This window comes from Bombus huntii, chromosome 7 (genome assembly GCF_024542735.1).
Source record: "Bombus huntii isolate Logan2020A chromosome 7, iyBomHunt1.1, whole genome shotgun sequence".
NCBI lineage: Eukaryota > Metazoa > Arthropoda > Insecta > Hymenoptera > Apidae > Bombus > Bombus huntii.
The window spans coordinates 14,515,440-14,538,196 of record NC_066244.1 but is presented as its reverse complement, the minus strand read 5'-3'; the positions used below and the strand labels follow the sequence as shown (position 1 = coordinate 14,538,196).

At 40.6% G+C, this 22,757-nt stretch overlaps 1 pseudogene; it reads right to left on the bottom strand.

The window, feature by feature from the left end:
- Positions 1–769: 769 nt before the first annotated feature.
- On the bottom strand, positions 770–22,285 carry LOC126867452 (carcinine transporter-like; annotated as a pseudogene).
- Positions 22,286–22,757: the final 472 nt, after the last annotated feature.

Here is a 22,757-nt window from a genome sequence, read left to right as displayed (position 1 = left end):
ACATATATATATGTATGTATATATTTAAATTAAATAACAGAGATCTCAGAGTTTTCAAAGCATTCAACGTGTTGATGCACAAATGGATGATGAAAAAAAGCCACGTTGATCGAGCGAACGCAAAATACACTTCGGTTTAAAAGTCGATCGAAACTCTCATTTCAAGTGTCGGCGATTTATGAATCACCTATATTGATACAAAGGCGATTCGTAATAAAGGAGACAAGTTGAAAGCTTGACAATGCGCGAAGACAGCTCTCTTTTTGTGTTTCGAGTCTCGTGGCAATCCTTTGTTATTCACGGTATTTCATAGTTAAATCAATTCAACTAGAGTATTCCTTCAACGAGAAAAGAAAAAAAAGAGCAAGAAGAAAAAGATATAGATCTTTGTTTTCGATTTTTAAAGCGGAAGATGCATAAATACTATGGTATATTATTTCCTTATATATCGTTTCCTTTAATACGTTTAATACGAATTTAATTGTACATTTACATAAAATACTTGAATCGTTTCTCATTTCCAACACTTTACCGACGTTATAGTACGCGAAATAATTACATCGCAATATGTGAACGCAACGTACTTTAAATGCCGCGTTCTTAATTCTTTAAATTTCTTCACATTTTTATACAGTCATTCCAATTAAAAAAAGATACACTTTAAAGAAAATTATCTTGTGTGCAACAAAGCTACTTCGTCGATGAAGCGTCAATTAATTGCTTAAACGTATACTTTGTGTAATTTGACGATTCTTGTCTCTTCTCCTCCTAGTTTCTCTCAATAGCTCTCCAATCTCAATCCGTTCGTAATATCTTAACATCTAACATCACACAGGCACGTTTAATAACTATATTTACAACGAATTTGGCAAGTTTCACGCCACTGGCAATTTCATGTCACTGACAAGTTTCATGCCATTGACAAGTTTCATGCCACTGGTAAGTTTCACCCTACTGGCAAGTTCTACGCCACTGGCAAATTTCGCGGCGTCGCCAAATCTAACCGCTATAACCTAGTACAATCGATTTTTTGAACACTGCCGGTAAACGCTAGATTTGAAAGGCCTTTCTTCTTTCTATAAGATTTTTTCAGCATTTTGCTCCTGTCAAATTGAAATAAACGATTATTAGTAAATTTATATTGACATAAGGCGGAGGAAGAATATTATAGAATCTATACTTATGAGGATATACACGGAACCCACCAGAAACTTTGTTCCTTGCCGAAGTCGTACCCTCCTGTAGGGTTTCTGGTAATTCCTGGTTCAACGTTTCTGGCAAGCCAAGGGTCAGGAAGGCGTGTCCAAAAGACAGCAAACCGAGGGCAACCAGCCGTAAAGATGGATCAATGTCAGCCTAAATTAAATGAAAAATATTCTCCCTTTTATATGCTTCCCCTTCTCCCTCTATACATCTCCCTCTATACGTCGCCCTCTATACGTCTCCCTCTATATGTCTCCCTCTATACGTCTCTCTCTATACGTCTCTCTCTATACCTCTTTTAGAAGTAATAGCGATTAATTCTGTTTTCCGCTAATTCCTTAATTTCCCTTCGATTTTCGGGAAATAAATGGATACTTCCATAAGTTCATTTTCGGTAATAACATTACACAAATAATAGTATACTTTGAGGTAAATTTATAATTCAGAACAGAATAACTCACACAATAATCGAGAGTGTCCTCGCAAATATTCCTCTTCGTATTTTCTGTATACTTAATATTTTTTTAAATATTAATAAAGAATATTGGTTAAAGACAGAATTTGAAGAAGTTGTCAATATACAAAGGATCATTGGTGTTACCTGTGTAACGAGATTTTGTAAACATTCGTTTCATTTAGAAAAACGAAGCTATAGTGCAGTGTCGCAAACCTGTAAATAATTACGGACAATAGAAAAGTTACATTTCCTTCACAAAAAAACGAAACGGAAGAAAATATATCGAAAATCTATCTTGTTTCCGTGATTCGTAAGATCACAAGAAGAATCCATGGCCGACAAGGAACATAATTTTTCTATAAATTAAACCAACTTAAAAAAACGTATTTCAATAACAGATAATATTAGTCGTAAATTAAAAAAGAGGTTGAGTAATTTTCGGATCGTAGAAATACGATGTCGTTAACAGAAATTTCGATTCACTTACCAGATAAATAATGTAAGGTCCCAAAATGTGGGCGATATAACCGATGATATGGATCAAAGACACGCCCTGAGCTCTCACCACAGTCGGCAGCATTTCCGCTGCATATTGGAAACCAATATTCGCGGCGATATTCACCCCAAGACGCGCTATAATCGCCATGGCAACCGTTGTCGAACCTTGAATAAGTTGAGAAATATGTAAATGCCACGATCGCCGCATTCCACGCACGATACATACGCCCGATGCGCGCATGGTCCAATTAAAAATTAAATGTCATCCCTGTCGAGTATGTGACGTTGAGAAATAAATGTCAATCGTTAATGGAATAGGATTTAAAGGCGAAAAAAAAAAAAAAGAAAAGAAGAGAAGAGGAATATTTGTATAAAAAGATTTTATAAGATTTGATTATTATTAATACTAAGTAAAATGACCGGATTGTATAATTGTAAATTCTCTATAATACGATTTTAAATAATACGGGTCTATATTATTATGTCGTTCAAGTCTGTTGTCTATAAACGATAAAAGAGAATTCGAAGGAAAGTTTTGTTGCAAGATGAGGAAATAAAAATAGTAAATTGTTTTATAACTACAACGTTCTATTCTAAATACGGATTAAAAAGTGTCTATTTTCCACTCCTTGAAAACGCGGATATCCCCTAACGCTACCGCTTATCTCCTTACTATCTAACAAAAACATTATTCTTGCATCAAGCACGAGCTTTCATTTCTCAATCTCCCAAAGCTTTCGCTGGAGAAGCTTCAGAAAAGCGCTTTTTAAAACGACCGTCGATCGATAAAACCGGATTTTTTCTATAAAATTCAACCCCGCTTTCTCACTGCTATTCACACGTTCCTGCTATTTTATTGAATAATATCGATTGACAAGTCATTTATCAAGAAATAAAAAAAAAAAAAAAGAAAAAATGTTACCAGAGGGGGTAGCGATGGCAACGAAGGAGAAAATGCCACAGAGGAACATCGATGCGAAACCCATCCATCGTCTGCCCCATCTGTCGAGGAAAAGGGCGAGTAGAACAGCGGCCGGAAGTTCCGTGAGGGACGCTAAAGAGAACGACGTGAAAACGTCGGGGTCCAGAAGTTTCATGTTCCAAACGTGGCCGTCGAACACCCACACCATCAGCAACCTAGAAAAAAATCAGCCGAGTCATACATAAATCACGCTGGACTTCAAGATCGTTTATTAATCCTTCGCATACTCGTTCCCTCGCGTTTGACGTTTATCGATGCTAATTATATACTTAAGCAGGTTCTTAATGACCCACATAAAATGCCCCATATACTCTCTTAATGTTCATTCGAGTAGTTTGTATGTAGTTTATGGTAATTTGTGTCTATTTTAATACTGGTTTTATAAAGACAGGGAAGTAGCGTCGAGGCTGATTGGTAACTTGGTTGAATTAACGGTATAATATAACTGGAATATCGTGAGGCTGAGAGTTAAGAACATATTCTTAGTTAATTTTATTTTAGGAAATGCAGGAAGATTCAGAATTATCGTAGTATTAAAAACAAAGAAAATATAAGAAACGTAAAGGAAGTATAAAATTGAATACCTTTCCTATCTACAGGGTGGTTGGTAACTGGTGATACAAGCGGAAAGCGGGTGTTGTACGCGAAAAAAGAAGTCGAAAATATATGTCGGGTTATGGTTAGAATTTTGTAACAACTCTTCACGTGAATTAGCCATTGTTTCACAAAGCCGAGATTATATTTACACGTATATACAGGACTATCACAAAGCTTAACAAATAATAAGTCTAATGTTAGAGAATAATAAATTGTATGAATAATAAGTTTAATGAACACTATTAACAATGTCTTTGAGTTCAAACGAATCTACAGTCAACGGGATAACTCTTCACTAAACGTAAACTAATCTTAGGCGCAAAATACGATTGTTGAAAATGCTCGATGTATCACTCTCCAAAGCAATCACACGAATGCCAGCCTCGTGGAATTTTTCTCGCTGTACGATTGCATTTGTTTTCTATACCCGTTTGAAAGCATCGAGAAGGTTTCAAACGCCGTTGCTAGGCAGTTTCTGCCTGAAGTTTGATTATTAATACAATGCATGTCCCATTGTATCGACACCTCCGAGGCAACATCACACGTGGCTAGGCCCGACATATAGAATAGAATTTTTTTTTAATTTTTCCGAGCGAAAATTCAAAGTCGATTTTCTCGAAAACAAAACCTCAAACGAAAAATTTTTATTCTATATCTTCGACTTCTTTTTTCGCGTAGAATCACCCCCTTTCCGCTTGTACCATCAGTTACCAACCACCCTGTATATCTTTTCGTATATGATTATAAATTTCTCTGGTGTCTTAGTTTTTTCTAAAATAATATTGTAATCATTGCTGAGAATTTACAAGTAAAAAGTTCTAGCTGTGTAGTTTGTTCGATTGATGTTGGAAAGGTTAACTTACCAATAAATGATGAGCATGATAGTGATACGACCAAGTCGTGGCAGCTTGAAGAGATGTAGGACAGTGTATTGATTATGCGATTGATCCTTCTCATTCATCGCCTTGCAACTTTTCTCAAATTCGTCGAATATTTCTTGCTTCACCTCTTTACCGTTCACTTTAGCGAAGTTTTTCAGCATCTCGATCGCTTTGTCCACCCTGCCACTGGTTATGTACCAACTACGGAAGTATATGAAATACGCAAACGTTATAAAAGCCTGTAAGAAATTTTCAAAATCATCACTTTCACCAACCTTTTGTATCGACAAACTTTTTGTGCAAATTTGAATAGAGCTGTCTAGTTACGCATCAATCATTTATTTTGCACAGCTAAAAATGTGATGGCTTATCGAGAGAAAGATGTTGACCTTGAGATGTTTTATTATGTTTTATTTACGAGACAGAGGAATCGATGTAATAACCGATCCCAAGATAGTATGTATTGCTGGATAAAATATTACCCAATTTAATTCAGCTATAATTTTGGAATTTTTATGGTCCGATCTCAAAGGACTTTTGATCTTTTAAGAGAAACTTTAACGTAAAAGAAATTTCTTATATTTCTTTGAGGATTATTTTTAAAGAATTTTCCGATGATACGAAGATACAAAAATAATCCAAAGGACGAGGTAAGATTAAATGTCTACTATACTATCGTATACTAATTTACTTACGAAATTTCTTTGTATTATATTTTTATAATGAAAAAGAAATTGGAATTAAACTACCGTGCACTTTCAGGAACAATCCATGGTCCTACAAACGCAACCACCATAGGACACGCGGTGACCATGCTGAGGATCCTCCAATTTGAGATCCAATATGCGATCCAAGGCAGAAGACTCGAGGCTGCCGCGAAATAAAGTCCAAACGACATGTTCGCTACCAGAGTTCGATATTTCGGACCGACATATTCGATCACTGAAAGAATAATTCGTGATATCGTTATTGTATTACATCGTTATAGAAATCTTCCCAAATGTTTCGTCAATTTCGTTTCTTCATTTGATATAATAATATTGTTTCCTTATTTCCTTTAGGTTTGTCCTTTCTTCGTTTTTTACCAATCTAATTTCAAATATTCGGACTTATTTGTAGATTTTATAAATCATTAACATCGACAATGTAAGATCGTTTTGAATTAAAAAGAATTTTAAAAGGAACACTGCTTTCATCTCAATATCGAACGGAGAGTGCCTCAGTAATCGTGGTATAACCGAAGATTATTCTCCATAGGGAAATAGGTCACTCGAAAGATACAATTTCATACCAGAAAAGTATACAGAATTAAGTATCCTGTCGTTTAAAATAAAATATCTTAAAGTATCCCTAGACACATGTAATTTTAATACCAAACTAGATATACAATTACACAACAAATTTCAAATTACGAGATATAATTCCAAAATATAAAGTTTCAGTAAAATCATTTACCATTAAATATCTTAAAATTGATATCGTAAAATTCGAATAAAAATTTGACTTAAGAAAAAACAAACCGACATAGGGCAATAAACATTTATTCAAACACGTCATAAATAGTTAATCGTTACGTAAAACGGGACCGATACCGGTGCCTCATTATTAGGTCATAAATTATAGTTTTCCTATTCTCAACAGCTTTTTCTCTCTTATAATTTTCTCGACGACTCACCGATAATGAAAAGCACGTTGAAGCAGTTATCGAACGAGGTACCGACGACTAATCTCGCCAGACAGAAGCTCCAGAAGCTGTTGCAAAACGCAGTGCCGACAGACGCGATGAAACCAACCGCGTTACACGCAACCAACGCCGGAATTCTGCCACAATGGTCGGTTATGTAACCGAATATTAAGCTTCCAAGAATGCTGCCGACGAAGAAGGCCGATTGTGCTGCTGAGCCGAGGAATGCGTGGTCGCATACCCATTCCAGCTGAAACAGAAAAGGGGGATGCTTTACGATTGCGGCTAGTTATGAAAAAACACCGCGTGGTTGGAAAATCGATAGAAGGTGAAGAGAATAAGGAAGACGACGAAAGGACGAGTAATAAATTCCGTAGTTTTTTAATATCATCAGAATTGAGAACCTGAGTCGTAGGTTAGTTAATTGTAGTCTTTTGGTAATATTTTTAGTAATAAAATAGTAGAGGTAGTTTGCATAATTCTTGGATATGATTAGAGAATTTGTCATAGTGGAAGGAATATAAATTTGTTAAGTAGAAGATAGTATCTCCCGATTTAAGTAGGACTTTTTTAGTAATAAAATAGCAGAAATAGAAATTAGAAATAATAATAATAACAATAAATATTCGATAAAAATTTCTTGAGTCGTAAGAAGTTACCAAATGCGTATTTATACGTTCAATTCGAAATATCTGTCTATTGTACAGTTGTAACTTTCACTTTCCGATTTATGCGATATTATATAAACGGATTCATGTTCGTGATTTAATACGCCGAGACGTACAAATAATTAAGGATGACAAGGTTAATTTTATGTTCCGCTATAAACGAGCTCTGTTAAGATGCAAACAGCATAACAAGTAATTACACCTACGTCTAAGTTCGTGCAACCAACAAGGACTTCTTTTATAATGACTGCATTATATGCTATCGTCAGCAGCTTTATGAAAGACCGTAAATATTTATAGAACGACGGTTCCAACAGTTTTAACTTAAATAAAAATTTGTTAATCGGTGTCGAAAGTTTGAAGTTACTTTATATAAAGAATATAATTTTCTCTTGTGATTTTACCTCGACAGCTATAGATTTGTATGGTATCATCGTGTGATTAAAGGTCCATCCATATTGGCATGGTTTTATTGGCCAGGATGGGTCTGCCTCTCTGATACCACTCTCCAATATGTCGGTATAGTTCACATTGTACATGTTACATCGCGAAAACGAAGTCGCACCTTCCGCCAGCAATTCCTCACTCGACGCTGGAGGGATCGATAGTGCAATCCTACATAAAACAAGAATACGTTACATTAACGGTGATGAAATTTGCAAGAAGTATTTTTAAGAATACTAATTTTCGTTTGATTTTCTTATCTTTTTTTAAATAACCAAGGAAAAATGACAGCAAATGGTAGAGAGAGGGAGAGAAATTGGAAAAATAAGATGAAAATTCTACTCAAAAGTGCATAGTTTTTAATCCTAATCTTAAATTAGTCCAATTCCTTGAAACTTAATTCGAATCCTGTTTAAATAAAAAAAGTGACAAAAGTAATATACATAACAATATAAAAATCTATAATAATTTCTCTAATAAAGAATAACGACGATATCAGTAACAGTAATAACACATTATCTTTAATAGTGTTTACATTTTTGCATTTTAAAATTCTCTGTAAAAATAAAATTCGCATAAAAATCCGCGGCCTACTTATTATTTATAAATCTGCTGTTCCAAAAAAAAGAAAAAAAAAATCAAAAATGGGAAAAGTGAAAGAATAAAGTAACAGGAAAACAAAAGCACAAAATACAAAAGAGGAAAAGAGACAATGACCGTAAAAATAGGAACAAAGGCAAGAGCTGGAGGGACGATCGTCCCGTATCTGTTGCACTCCGAGGCATTCGAATTGTGTTGGGATTTAATTACCGATCGCTGCACGTATCGGTGAGTCTATTTCCAGACAAATAAACGGTACGCGGGGAGATTCGAGAAATTGTGCGAAACGAAAAAAAATTTTCTAGCCGATCAGTTCGCGGAACACGTAATGAGAACAGCCACAACGGCGGACATAGGAGCCGAACTGATTCGCCGGGCCGCCGAGATGGCCAAGGCTGCCGAGGCACCCCGCGGCCACAAGGGCACGCAGGGGAAAACCCTGAAGGAGGCGGCGAGAACCATCACCGCGGGCGTGACAGAGTTAGTGAGGAGAACGGACCCTGTCACCGACGCACTCGCTATAACGCAAGGACGCATAGCAACACTGGAGGCGGCGGTAGAGGCACTCCGAAAAGAGCCGGCCTCGCGCCCCACCGCGGATGAGAGCAGCTACAGGGCGCGTCTCGCTGCAGTCGAGCACCAAGTAGAGGAGATGAGATCCTTGCTGCACCGACTGGAGGAACAACTGCAGGGAACAGAAAAAAGAGAAGGAAAGGAGGTCGCCCCTGCCGCGAACACGAGAGGGATGGAGCCTGGAGCCCCAAGCGCCTCAGCGCCCAAGGGAGGCCGAACGGCTGTCATCGAATGGCAGACCGCCGGAAAGAAAAGAAGAGGAAAGAAGAAGGAGGCAGGGAAGAAGCAGCCGGCGAAGCTGATCCCCGAGACAGGGGCGGAGAGCCAGAGGAAAACTCCGGAGAGTGGATTGGAGAACGCACGAAGAGGGGGAGGCAGGGTCCCCTCCCGCGCGCACCGCGAACGTCAGCGGTAACAATCACCCTGACGGACAAATCGAGCCAATCCTACGCGGAGGTGCTGGCTGTGGCCAAGGACAGTGTCTCCCTGACCGAGCTCGGCATCAACACGATGAGGATGCGGAAGACCATCACCGGAGGTGTCATCTTAGAGGTCCCTGAGGACCAGGGAAGGGAGAAGGCCGCAGCGCTCGCAGCACAGCTGACGCGGGCTCTGGACCCGAACGAGGTCCGCGTGGCGACCCCCTTCCGAGCCGCGGAGGCAAGAGTGTCCCTGATAAACATAGCGGCCACCAAGGCGGAAATCCAGAACACCCTGGCGAGGGAGAGCGGCTGCAAGCCGGAGGACATCCGGCTGGGAGAAATCCGACCCGCCCGGAACGGATTTGGCACCGTATGGATACGAGGCCCTGCCAGTGCAGTGAGGAAACTGGCCCAGGCTGGAAAGGTCGCCATAGGCTGGTCGACGGCGAAGGTCGAAGCCATCGAACGGAGACCGTTACAGTGCTACAGGTGCCTTGGGATAGGATACACGGGGAAGACCTGCACCGCCAAGGAGGACAAGGGGCACCTGTGCTTCAGATGCGGCGAACCAGGGCACCAGGCGAGAGCGTGCACTACTGCGAGCCCGAAATGCGTGCTCTGCGAGGCGCTTGGAGCACCGTCGGTGCACAGGATGGGGGGACCGGCCTGCGCCCTCTCGAAGAAAGGAACGAAAGGAGTCGCCCGCGGATCCACGGATGCAAGAGGCAGCGAGAAAGGCTCCCCGTCGCAAAGCGACCCTAAGCCCGCGAACAAGGAGGTAGGCACGGAGGAAGCCACAAACAAGGAAAGGACACTAAAGAACTGAGAATGCGCATCCTCCAGACTAACCTGGGAAGGTCAAGGCGAGCACAAGACCTGCTCCACCAAACCATCCGGGAGAGCACGGTCGCCCTAGCGGTGGTGGCGGAACCATACAGAGTACTGGATGCCCCGGAATGGGTCGAAGACACGGACGGAATGGTTGCCGTCACCTGGACATCAACGCCCGGGGCGTTCGCCCACGGAGCCCTGCTGGAACGCGGCAACGGGTACGCCGCGGTCGAGTGGGCAGGGATGATGGTGGTGGGGGTGTACGTGTCACCTAACAGCGGACGGGCAGCGTTCGAAGAATTCCTAGACGGAGTTGGCAACTGCGTCAGGCGACGACTCCCCCAACAAGTGCTCGTCCTGGGAGACTTCAAAGCGCACTCCACGGAATGGGGGAACGCCAGGACCAACGCGCGCGGCCGCACGCTATCAAACTGGGCCGCGGGACTTGGACTTCTGTTAGTGAACAGGGGCTCGACCAGTACCTGCGTGACGTGCAGAGGGAGCTCCATTGTTGACATAACATGGGCCTCCCCCGAGGCATTCAGGCGGATCTCAGGCTGGAGAGTGGCCGAAGGGGTCGAGACGCTGTCAGACCACCTCTACATATTCATGGAGGTGGACGCACCTGGATCTGGAATGCCGACGACAAACGACGGGCGCGGCCCGCCGAGGGGGAGACACGCGCGCCCACCACCTAGATGGAAAATAAAGGAGAGGAATGAAGATCTACTCCGGGCGGCTGCTATAGCAACAGCTTGTAGCTGGGAGGCCTCGACAACGACGACCGAAGCAGACGTGGAAGAGGAGGCCGAGAACCTCCGCCAAGCCATGACAGCAATCTGCGACGCATCCATGCCACGAGCCACACCGGGCACGGTGCGAAGCAGAGCAGTTTACTGGTGGAACCCCGACATCGCGGAACTGAGGACGAGATGTGTCCGGGCCCGAAGACAGTACCTAAGGGCCCGCCGCTGGCGACGACGCGACGAAGAAGAAGTCTCCTTGCGCTACCGGACGTACCGCGCGCTACGGCGCTCGCTGCAAAGGGAAATTAAAAAAGCGAAGGACCGTGCCTGGTCCGAACTGGTCGAAACAGTCGAGTCGGACCCATGGGGGAGGCCATACAGGATGGTGACACAGAAACTACGCTCGAAGGGCCCCCTGACAATGGCGGAAATGGAGCCTGCGCTGCTGACGCGGATCACCGGAACGCTCTTTCCCCCACAAGAAAACAGAGCGGCGGAACGGCCACGGAAAACGACACGACCGCTGGAATGGAGGGACGACTGGGAAGTCACGGAGGAGGAGATATGGGAGGCAACCAGAAGAATGACCGCCCGCAACGTGGCACCGGGCCCGGACGGAATCCCTGGCCGGATCTGGGGGGAAGTGATGGGGGTCATGGCCCCCAGACTCCGGCACCTCTTCACAAGATGCCTGAGGGAGGGAGTCTACCCCCGGGCGTGGCGGACTGCGAGGCTGGTCCTGCTCCATAAAGAGGGCCGACCGATGACCTCGCCGTCAGCGTACCGGCCGATATGCCTACTGGACGAGGTCGGCAAACTACTCGAGAGGGTAGTCGCCGCCCGCTTGGAACGACACATAGCGGGCCAAGTGCCAGGTTTGCACGAAAGCCAGTACGGCTTCCGGAAGGGGCGCTCGACGATTGACGCGGTCAGACACGCACGAGCGATTGCGGAGGACATGGTCTCCCGGAAAGGCGTGGCGCTGGCGGTTTCCCTGGACATCGTCAACGCGTTCAACACCATGCCATGGGACAGGATAGTGACGGCCCTGGAGCACTTCGAGGTTCCCAGCTACCTCGTCCGATTGATCCGAGCCTACCTCGACGACAGGTGGGTGTGTTACACCAGTAAGGAAGGAGAGGAAAAGCGATCCGTCGAGCGTGGCGTCCCGCAGGGCTCGGTGCTGGGTCCCATACTATGGAACGTTGCGTACGACGAGGTACTACGATGCCCGCTACCCCCAGGCGCGGCCATAGTATGCTATGCGGGCGACACCCTAATCCTGGTCGAGGGTCGTGGCTGGCACGAGACGCTGCGCATTGGCGGAATCGCAACGGCCTGTGCGATCCGTGCCGTGAACGAACTGGGTCTGAGAGTCTCCCCTGCGAAGTCGGAGACCACCTGGTTCTTTGACAGGAAGAGGCGAGGGACACCACCGCCCGGCCTATGCATAAACATGGCAGGTAAAACCGTCCGGGTGGGATCACAGATGAAGTATCTGGGACTCACCATCGACAGCCAGTGGACGTTCGAGCCGCACTTCGACTCACTGATCCCGAAGGTGTCAGCGGCTGCCAATGCCCTGTGCGGCCTACTACCGAACATCGGCGGGGCCGGAGACGCGGTGCGCCGACTTTACGAGGGCGTCGTTCGGTCACGAGTGACGTACGGGGCCCCAGTATGGGCGGACGACCTGATGGCAAGCCGTCGCAGCATTCTGCTCCTGAGAAGGCTGCACAGAGTGACCGCCATCAGAATCATTAGGGGATACCGGACGGTGTCTCACGCGTCGGCGTCCACCCTAGCCGCCCCCCCCCGTGGGAGCTGCGGGCGCTGGCGCTCAAAAAGAGATACACCCGCCGGAGAGAATGGCACCCGGGAGAAGACCCCACCGAGCAGGCGGCTCCAAACGACACAGGAACCGCCGAGGAGGACACATGGAACCTGTGGCGATCCCAACTGATCAACGGGAGAAGCGAACACCGAGGCGCGGATGCGGTCCTACCAAACTGGGAGGCATGGAGGAGCCGCCACGGCCTCCCACTCACATTCAGGATGACACAAGTACTCACCGGACACGGCGTGTTCGGCGAGTTCCTGAAGAGAATAAGGCGAGAGACGACAGACATCTGCCACCACTGCGGAGAGGGCAGGGACACAGCGCAGCACACCCTGGAGCTCTGTCCGGCGTGGGAGCTGCCCCGCTACACCCTGCGGCACGCCATAGGAGAAACGTTGACCCCCTCAGCGATTGTGGAAGCGATGTTGAGAGGGTCACAGGAATACGAGGCCGTCCGCCTCTTCCGCGAGCGAGTTATGCTCGCGAAGGAGCGAGCGGAAAGGGAGAGAAAAAAAACTCCCACCCCTGCAGGATAAGACGATGGAAAAGGATGGCAGTCAGACGACCCAGAGCCGCCCCGCCACCACCCCAACGGACTACGACCAGAAGAAGTGACAGCGCTAGGGACAACGACCTCCCCCTAACGCCTACTCAATAGCCGGCTCGAACAAGAGAACGCGAGAAGGGGATGCAACTGAAGTTAATTCATAAGAGGTTCCTGGAGCACCCCTGTCACGCGCATAAGATGGTCATCGTGGAGTTTTAGTCGGTAGGAGTCCGACACTACTCTGCTGTTACGCGATTATTGCAGCAGCGGAGTATCCATGAGGATTTCTCCACGTACAAAAAAAAAAAAAAAAAAAAGTTCGCGGAACACGTGAACGTCTAGAATCTGCCGGAGGTCGTCGACCAAACTGGTTTCCGGCGGGCCTCCGGAACGCTAAGAAATCGTCGATCTACAAAGCGATAGTTTCGCCTTGGCCAGGGTGATTCAATGGAAAACAAGCGTAACGAACGATTTTCCTCGTTGACGCATCGTAGAAAACCAGATCTCGCGTGCGTCGTCAAGAATGGTAACACGATTCGTTGGAATCGTGCCATTCAGACTTGCTATCCTTTCACCGGTAATTCCTTACGTTCTTGAAATAGAACACGTGAAAAAGACGTTGATAATAGTATAACTATGGAATCGCGATTTCCAACTATTTTTATCTCGTCGCAAACTGGTTACAGGTATCTCCCCCACTCCCGTACGACACGATATTTACATATGCATTTACATATACAACGCGATACCTGGGTTTTCTTGATTCAATAAACACAGTTGTTTCGTGCAAGTTATCAGATATTATATTGTGGTTTTAAAGAAACAAATTGTCGCGATGCGATACGTTATCACAGCTGAGAAAATGGAAATCTCCGTGCAAGTGGAAGATTCTGTCGTCGAGAATATTTATTGCGACCTGCATGGAAAACAAACAGGCTTTCGAGAAGCCTGGTTTAAACTACGTGCACGTGACTTGAACAGATATGTACATATGCATATAAATTGTCTCCTATAGAAGGTGGTTAATTCTAGACATCGAAAGGAACGTCTTTAATGAAAACATGTATTGATTTGTTATACGATCAACATGATTATTGACCATTTCGATCTGCCCGAGCTGAAAATGTCTATCGCGTAACAGGGTAAATTCGAACATAAAGAAACTATGTAGGATCGTTCGTTACGTATAACTCAATAATTCAAATAAGACAAATTGCACATAAAGTGTCACTTACTTTTGTTTGTCTGTGAGGTTCCATCGTTCGAGTTCCGGAACGGTACACCAGTGTTCAGCTGGCAATAGCGTGATGAAGAACTGCGTGAAGTAGAGGAACGCGTAGACGAAGGTGAAGGAGCATGATGAAAAGGAACCATTGGTAGCGGCTGGCCTCCCCAACGTACGGTAGTATGTCGTCGAAGGTTTCGATCTTCGGACGTTCGCCCTCCTCGGCTTTTACGGACTCCACCATGACTGTCATTATCTCGATATCTGCGAATCAATGATCCTCGATCACCTACTTAACACCTACTTACACGTTACGAGGAAACTAAGTTTAAGGTGAATGGGGTATTATTAGGTCGTCGAATAAATTCGTGTTGCAATGCGTTCATACCTTTTTATGTGTTTTACGAATACAGATCGATAAACGATCAAGGTGATCGATCTTATGATATACAGTGGCTCACGGAAGTACTCGAACACTTTCATATCACGAAACGTTCTATAATTTCGTTAGCACTCTAACGAGATACGATTATTGAGATTATAATAGTAAAATTTGGAATCAATCTGAGATTGTATATTGAAGATATATATACATGAGACAATGTATATATATTTCGCAAATATATATGTTAAATGAAAAATTAATATGTATATAACACATGATGATGATTTTACTACGTACATCGTGGCTTATTATTCTTATTAATTTAGCGAATAATTGACTGCTCAAATACTCTGGTAATTTTTATATATAAAATAACAATAATATATGTTTCCAATAAATATATGAAATTTTTATATACACGTTTAGACCTGTTTCAAATTTTCTCAATGTAATTACGAAGATCGTGTCTCACTTCAGTGTCAATGAAATCTCAAAGTGTCTCGTATAAAAATCACCAAAGGTTTGTTTAAGTGCCCGAGTACTTTCACGTGAGCGACTGTTGTTTTAGTAGCAAGTTCTCTTATGTCTATCTCTTCGTTACATTTAGCCGGATAATTTCTCATGTTTATCAACGTGTTATGATGTTTCTCTTATTAAGCGGAGAAATCTCTTCTTCGCTAAATTTTCTTAAACGGGTTCAAGGTGAGGTGAACCACATTGTTGAAATCAAGATGAAGAAGATGAAATCTAAAGTCGAGATGAAAGGAAGTAGATGTTTGTATTGTCTAGATATATTGCCATGCTACTTTTGGACACGATATAATCTTAGGTAAAAGCTAATTCAAGGTGATACAGAGTGTACTGGAAAAAGTGATTTGAATTTGCTAGAGAGGAAGAGAAAAGGAAAGATCCTTGAACATTTTTGCAAGGTTATTGCAAAATGGAGGATACTATCGAAGGCTTATTGCTGTCACTTGTACGTTCTAACTGGAGTGTCCTTTAAATAATTTGCTTCTTATTAGATCCTTTTTGCAAATAGGAAGATAATATTTTTGGGACGTGAGAATTGTTAAATAAAAATGTAATGTAATCAGATGTAAATTGTCATTGGAATAGAAGAGTTTGTTTAGAAGAAATGATCATGAAATACACAAAATGTATCATGCGTAATGTGTAAATAATAATTAATTCCAAAGACAATTAATGAAACTTTTAAATAATAGAGCACCATACCTCCGGTTCCTGCTTATTTTGACACTGTGCAGAATGTCACACGATTGTTGCCTTTTTTTTTTTTAAAGATTATTCAGTTAAGAAACAAGCACCAATAAAAAAGCAATTATAGTTAATTATTAAAAAATCCAAGTAGGTATTACATAAATAAAATTATCAAGGAAGATATTTATCGTAAAGATTGTGTGCTTATGAAAGAAGTAAACGAAATTATTGTAGCGCCATAGTAATTTGTATGAATCTTTGAATCTTGTTTAAATAAAATTTTCGATAAAAATTTGATTCTATCAGTGAACGATTACTACAGTTAATTACTGGATAATTAAAACAAGTAAGTAAAATTATTGTTACAATAATCCCGACAAATTCGTGATATTATTCAACTAGAATCGTTAAGAAAAAATTCGACACCGTTAGCGAACGCCATTTTACTTTTACTTCACGAAGGCCAACGTTATAAACGTTGAATCAAGAGCAATCATTTTCAATATAAAATATACGCGCGAAAGCTTTTGCTCCCTTTGATAATTGAATCTTTAATTTGCCGCCAATTAAACTCTTTCCCAACCACCTTCGTCTTCTAAGAAACCTTTCATACCCTAAAGAGAAATCCCCTTTTGCACAAACTCGCTTTTTTTCAACCATCGTACAACACGATATGATATTTACACCGTGCAATTTACACGATTCAGATCTCAATCTTGCAAATCATTTCGAAAATAGATCGATGATTAAATCGATTATAAAATCGTCCCTGCAAGTTTTAATTGATTAATTATTTTTTTATTTGATGAAATATTATTTATTATTTAAATATCGTTAATTTACTGGCGTTCAATGAAATTTCTCGTAGAATTAAGTTCGTTTAAAATATTATTAATTTAATGACATTTTTTGTAAGATAATTGCGGTTAGATTTGATCTTTCACGAAATCTACGAGATGATCGCGTTCGATTAATCACCGATGTAGCGCATATGTAAAACATTTAAAACAGTCCATACATAGATGTTTCATAAGTGTAGATGGTTATTTATTACGGTTCTGTGTAATTAATGTTCGTTGCGATTACCACGAACTTAGATAAAAAAAAGAGTATTAATGACGAGAGAACCGGAAGTGACCAGTCCGTGACATAACTGTTATTTTCTAGGGGCTTGGTAACATTTGCATAAATTATTTCGCGTATACTGTAACGCACTTTACGTTACAACGGTATGTCGATGGACACGAGAAAAGAATTTTTCTGCCACAAATTGAATGGCATTTTTGACGATAATGATTGTGTGGAATGATGACTACTTTAATTGAGATTCTAATCGAGATTCAAGTGATATATGAAGTTTGTACTTTCCAATAGGATAAATTGAGAAAAATGTCTTCGAAAGAGAATATGCTATTTTTGAATACACCATTTTTTAATAAGTCTAACAAATTCTGGATCTTTTAATTCACAAGGTTGCAAATCTCCAAATTGTTCAGTCTGAATTTTCGAATCTTCTAATCTCACGATCTTCGAATTTTCTAATCTTCGAATCATTAAAAATCCTAATTTTCATAGAATTTTCAAGGAAGCTATAAAATAAAAATATAAAATATAAAATAAGAAAATTTGAAAAAGATACATAATGCGTTCGATCCAACACCATTTGCTCATAGTAAAAAAAAAAAAAAAAAAAAAAAAAGATAAAAGAAATTGTATGCAAAATAGGTAAACGTATTATAGTAAGTATTAGTCAATTATAGCAGATTGCTATCATTAATCAGTAATTATCCGAGTCGTAGCTGCATCTGTATATACATGAAGTATACAACACTAAAAATACATTTTCCTTAACAAAAATACTGAATAAACACATTCCTACGTAGCAACTAGTCAGCTGTGATAAATTGTTCGCTTTGAACAACGATCGACTAAGTTAGCATTGATTTCCGGATTGTGCGTAAAGCGTGCAATAAAACGAACACGTGTTTATCCCTAACGTTAAACCAGGACCACCTAAATTAATACGAATTTTCCCATCAGGTACCGTCCTTATTCTGACAAAAAAAATGCAAGCGATATTTGTGCATGTAAATAATTTGTCTGTGTGTATATATAATAACTTATATGAAACAAGTATTGCGATATTTCTCGTACATTGCTAGATATAATGATTTTAAATAATTCTGGTTCAAAAATTCGAATAAGATAATTACATTGCAATTTCTAGAAAATTGTTACAACATTAGAAAAGCGAGATCCCTTAGAATATGGTATACCAAAAAAATATCATTACCAATAATTTTACGATTAAAAAATGTAAGAAACCTCCCCAAAGTAATCGATCCGTGAAATTAATGAGAAACGTATGCTCCAGCAAAAGCTACGCGTGAGTATTGAACACAGCTTCAAAACCGACCTTTTCCGATTGAAAACGCATAGCAGAGTAGCAATAACTCGTCCACCGACGCACCAATGAAAATGGAGGCTCGTAACGATCGTCATAACTCGAGTGACTTAACGATCTCAGGACGATCGTTATCGACCGATCGCTTCCGTTCCGGCCTGGACGTTTAACAACGAGGACAAGCGTGTGTCAAACGTTCTCGGTAACCGGTTACACAAAAGTGCGCACCTTGAACAACTATTACATCCCAGAACTAATTAATAAGAGCGATCATGGCTAGCATGGATACATATAGTTTGCATACGTGATTTTTCCCTGCGGGGCCAGTTTTCTCGCCTTCGAATCGATCAGGGAAAGCGATCGTGATCGCGATCGAGCGATCTTTGTATTGTTACAGACTCGTAACAATACAAAGTGGAACGATCGTTTGGTTTCACTTCCAACCGTAAGTCTTCCTATTGATTGGTGTTCTTCTTGGTCGTAAGGGAAAACGAAGAAAAGAAAGGAAAGAAATCTGTTATTAATATTGGAATACCATCGTTTTCGAGGAATTATCGTTCTATTTATTTATTTATAATGGCGTTATCGAGTTAATTGTTTCTTAATATGATACATTAAAACACTTATTGTAGTCGATAGAAACAGAAATTTTATTTAAGATTGCAATCCCAATTATCTGATTTTCCTGACGGACAATTTATATGGATCGATTGGAATTCATATAACAAGAGTTCACCAATTTTCTTCGCTACTCGTCATTTTTCGTTCGCGTGATACGAGCTCACGTTCAAGTGAGTGCTTCAAATCGGTAAAAGTTCGATTAATTAATCGAGTTCTACCATATTTAACGCGAATAAGCTTTTGCATAATAAGCAACGAATGAAATAAAAATTTGTTGTAATACACAATGAGTAAGTTAGATTAATTATCGCTTTATATGATAAAAGTCCATGGTTCAGCGACAACATTGGAATTATTTTTTTCTTATTCATCTTGGAATTTATGATTGTTTACGGCGTTCTTTTTTGCGACAAATTGAGCTTATGGAAGTAATTTCTCTTCTAGAAAAATTGAACGCTAACGCCGTGTGCCAGAATAATGTGCAAGAACTAGTGTACAAAGAGTTAATCATTTTGGCTTCTGAAAGACTATATGAGTCACGGTTGTCCTATTCTTGTTGCTTAATTGCAGTGTTTGACCACCTGTTCTAGAATAGTGAGTTTACCTCTCACTGATCGGCATCGATTGGTATTTTGTAGTACAGTGCTTTGTTAGTCGATCGTGGCATTTAAACATACCAAGTTCATAGAGAAGAAGGCAGTTTTCTAAGTTTACTTTCTTTAGAAAAACATAATTTTATCATTAAAACGTCCGACCTTTTGATACCCATCTAAATATGTTATACATAGTCACGATAAATATCACGATAATGGATAAGTATATATAGTCGCGTTTCTGTTCCAATAAAAGTGAACACTGATGCTATCGAAAACACTCGTATATTTTTAGAAATTCCAAAAACAACAAATCCGATGTCAGTGATTTTGTCTGATTTGCTAGTTTCTAGCGTTAAGATTGAATACACAGCTGGCAAATTTTCTATTTCAAAGATCTATTTAACTTTGTGATTAAACAGCTTTCTACAAAGTTTTGCGGATTTGTTAGTTATCTTCGAAAGAATAAGCAAGCTTTAAAGGACTTTGATCTAGTAAGTTTATTCCTCTTCAACCTTATACTTAATCATCAAGTAACGCTATAATTAGAAAATCAACATAAATGGATTTATCATATTTCTTCTGTCTAACCTTCTTTAAAATAATTAGCTGTTAAATGAGCCAGAGTTCTAGGAAATCTCCGATGCTGTTGATCTTCAACGAGATACAGATATCTGACAGATACTATCAAAATTCTATAGACGTCTATCCTTCAACTCTCAGCATACCAATGTTTATGCCATCATCGACGTTTCTTCACAAAGGGTCCTTAAAGAACTTTATGATTCTGTTACTCCTAAGTTACTTTGTACTGTTATATTTTTGTCATAATAGTGCCTACTAGAAATGTTTACCTAGTATATAAGTTTCACTATTATTACCATTCTATCGTATGTTGTACCCGGAGTTAGTCACAGTTTCTCAGAAACGTCTAACTTACTCTTAGTTATTCTGGCACAGACGCTGTGTTTCACTTACTGAAAAAATAAACAAAAGAAGCAAAATGATGTACGTAATATACTAAAACATTCTAAGATACCGTGGTAATTTTTCTATTTCTTGTGCAAATAATTTCAACTTGTTTTTTTAATGTTTTTATTCCTAATTGGTACACCGAAATGGATGTAGCAAATGTATATCACGGTATTATCCAAATAGCCTAATATCCGAACGTTCTATTATCCAAACACAATATTTCTTCGTAACGAATGCCCTTTTCCGTTTCAAATATGTACATACGTATGTCGTCAGTGTTCATACACAATGTACTCTTTCCTTGATTTGATTCATTGAATTGTGATTATACGAATTTGGTATGAAACTAGGAAGCGGTCTAACTATCGCAGGAAAATACGATGTAAACGAGAAAACTGGAAAGTGATGTAAGCGCAACAAAATTAGCAAAAATACACGATATTGGAGAAGCCAGAGTCACAGACATTAAAGGAAGAAAAACATAATTGAAAATTCTTCAAAGCACGTAGATTCCTCGGATGTTGGCAACGGTAGAAAAGCCGCAAGTATTCCGATGTAATGAAATGTTTCACGTAGACGATAATAATGGCGATTTTATATAAATGAAAACAGCAGACGAAAACTCTAATAAAAAGATATCTTCTCATGCCGAAGCACTCGTGGCACTCGTAGAAGAACTCCGATGATTCGAAGTACGATAAAGAACGTAACTCTGTGTAGTTATTTACGTTGAAAAAATTATCTGATTATGGATTCATAAATATTTAAAGAATCTGTCGATTACTCTTAAACTGTATTTGGATAAATGAAATTTCGTCTTCCTATTATTTCAGAAAAGAGAGGCTCTACTACATTGTCTGCAGTATGTTTCTAATAATTAGTAAAATATCTGAACTAAATAAATGTAGACGTGAAAGTCACTGCACATCAGTATATTAAGGGTCAACACAAATACACTGACTGTCACATCACGAAGACATTTTAAAGAACTAATAAGGACAAAATTGTTTATTTAACAAGTCAAAATATCGATCAATTAACGGACCACCATTATATCGTGATATTTAACGAAACTTCCAATCTTAAGAGCCATATATTATTATATTATAGCAGTGTTATAGCAGTCATTGGCTCGGATTTTAATTAAATTCGTCGTGAAAGTGAGAAGAAGTAAAGAGACCGAGTAATCACGAAGAAATGGTATGTATGTAACTTGATCGAAGCAAATACCAAACTTTTAGTTGTTATCTTCAACGAGGGAAATTTGGTCATCTAAGTAGGTTATCGACGCAAGTGTTAATGAAAGATAAAACACGATTGGAGCAATGAAAGAACTTCATTCTTTTTCCTTCTTCGCAAAATAGCAAATATACAGTAGCTCACGTGAAAATATCTGAATATTTGTGCAAACATTTTGTAAATATATCATGTGTATTATGTTCGCGATCAATGAATATCGCAGTAGCTCCTATATGAGTTTTCAGATTGACTAAAAATTTGACTGACCTACAATAGTCATGTCTCATTCCGATACTAAAGAAATTTTTAAATATTTTATGTAACGCATACAATAAAGATACGTAAGTTATCTATGCTAAATGCTGAAATACTTATAGAAGTCCTTTATGGATATAGTAGATATTATAATATGTGTGTTAGGCGAAACATTTTGAAGTTTAATTATCACCGTAATGAGACACGGCTAAGATAACACAGGTACGGTTATATCGAACAAGTTTTTCCCGATATACTTCATAATGTTCCGTGTAACAGATAACATACATTATACACCAAAGCCTTTTACGACCAGCGTTCAAATACTTTCACGACGAACCACTGTACCAAAATTCAAGTCTCACGCGACACATCGATACGAATGATCGGTGCAAACAAACGTTTACCTTTTCCACGATCGTCCGAGAGCAACGCGAAACTTCACTAGGCGTATCACAAATCTCGTCGTGGTTTTGTTTCTAAAACGAGAAACTCTCTGCAGAAGTCACAGAAATAAAATGAAATCTAGCTTCTTCACTTTTGTCCGACTCGATAAGTCGATTTCGAACAAACTTTACTCTTTTCTTCTTCTTCTTCTTCTTCTTCCGGATGTCTTTTCACTGTTTCAACAGGATAAAACGGAAATGGGAAAAATAACAAAAAAAAATCGCGGATCGCAACGACTCTCATGACCCTGTGATCCAAGTCCAGGACACGTGCTCGATCTCGATCGTCACAATGATCTTGGGTGCACGGATCCTCGATTTTTCGGACGCCGCGCTACATCGTCGTTTAAAAGGGGGCACGCACCGACTGTTCGCCGCGTGGACAATTAGCGGGGCTTTATAGCGTGTGCAAACGAAAGCGGA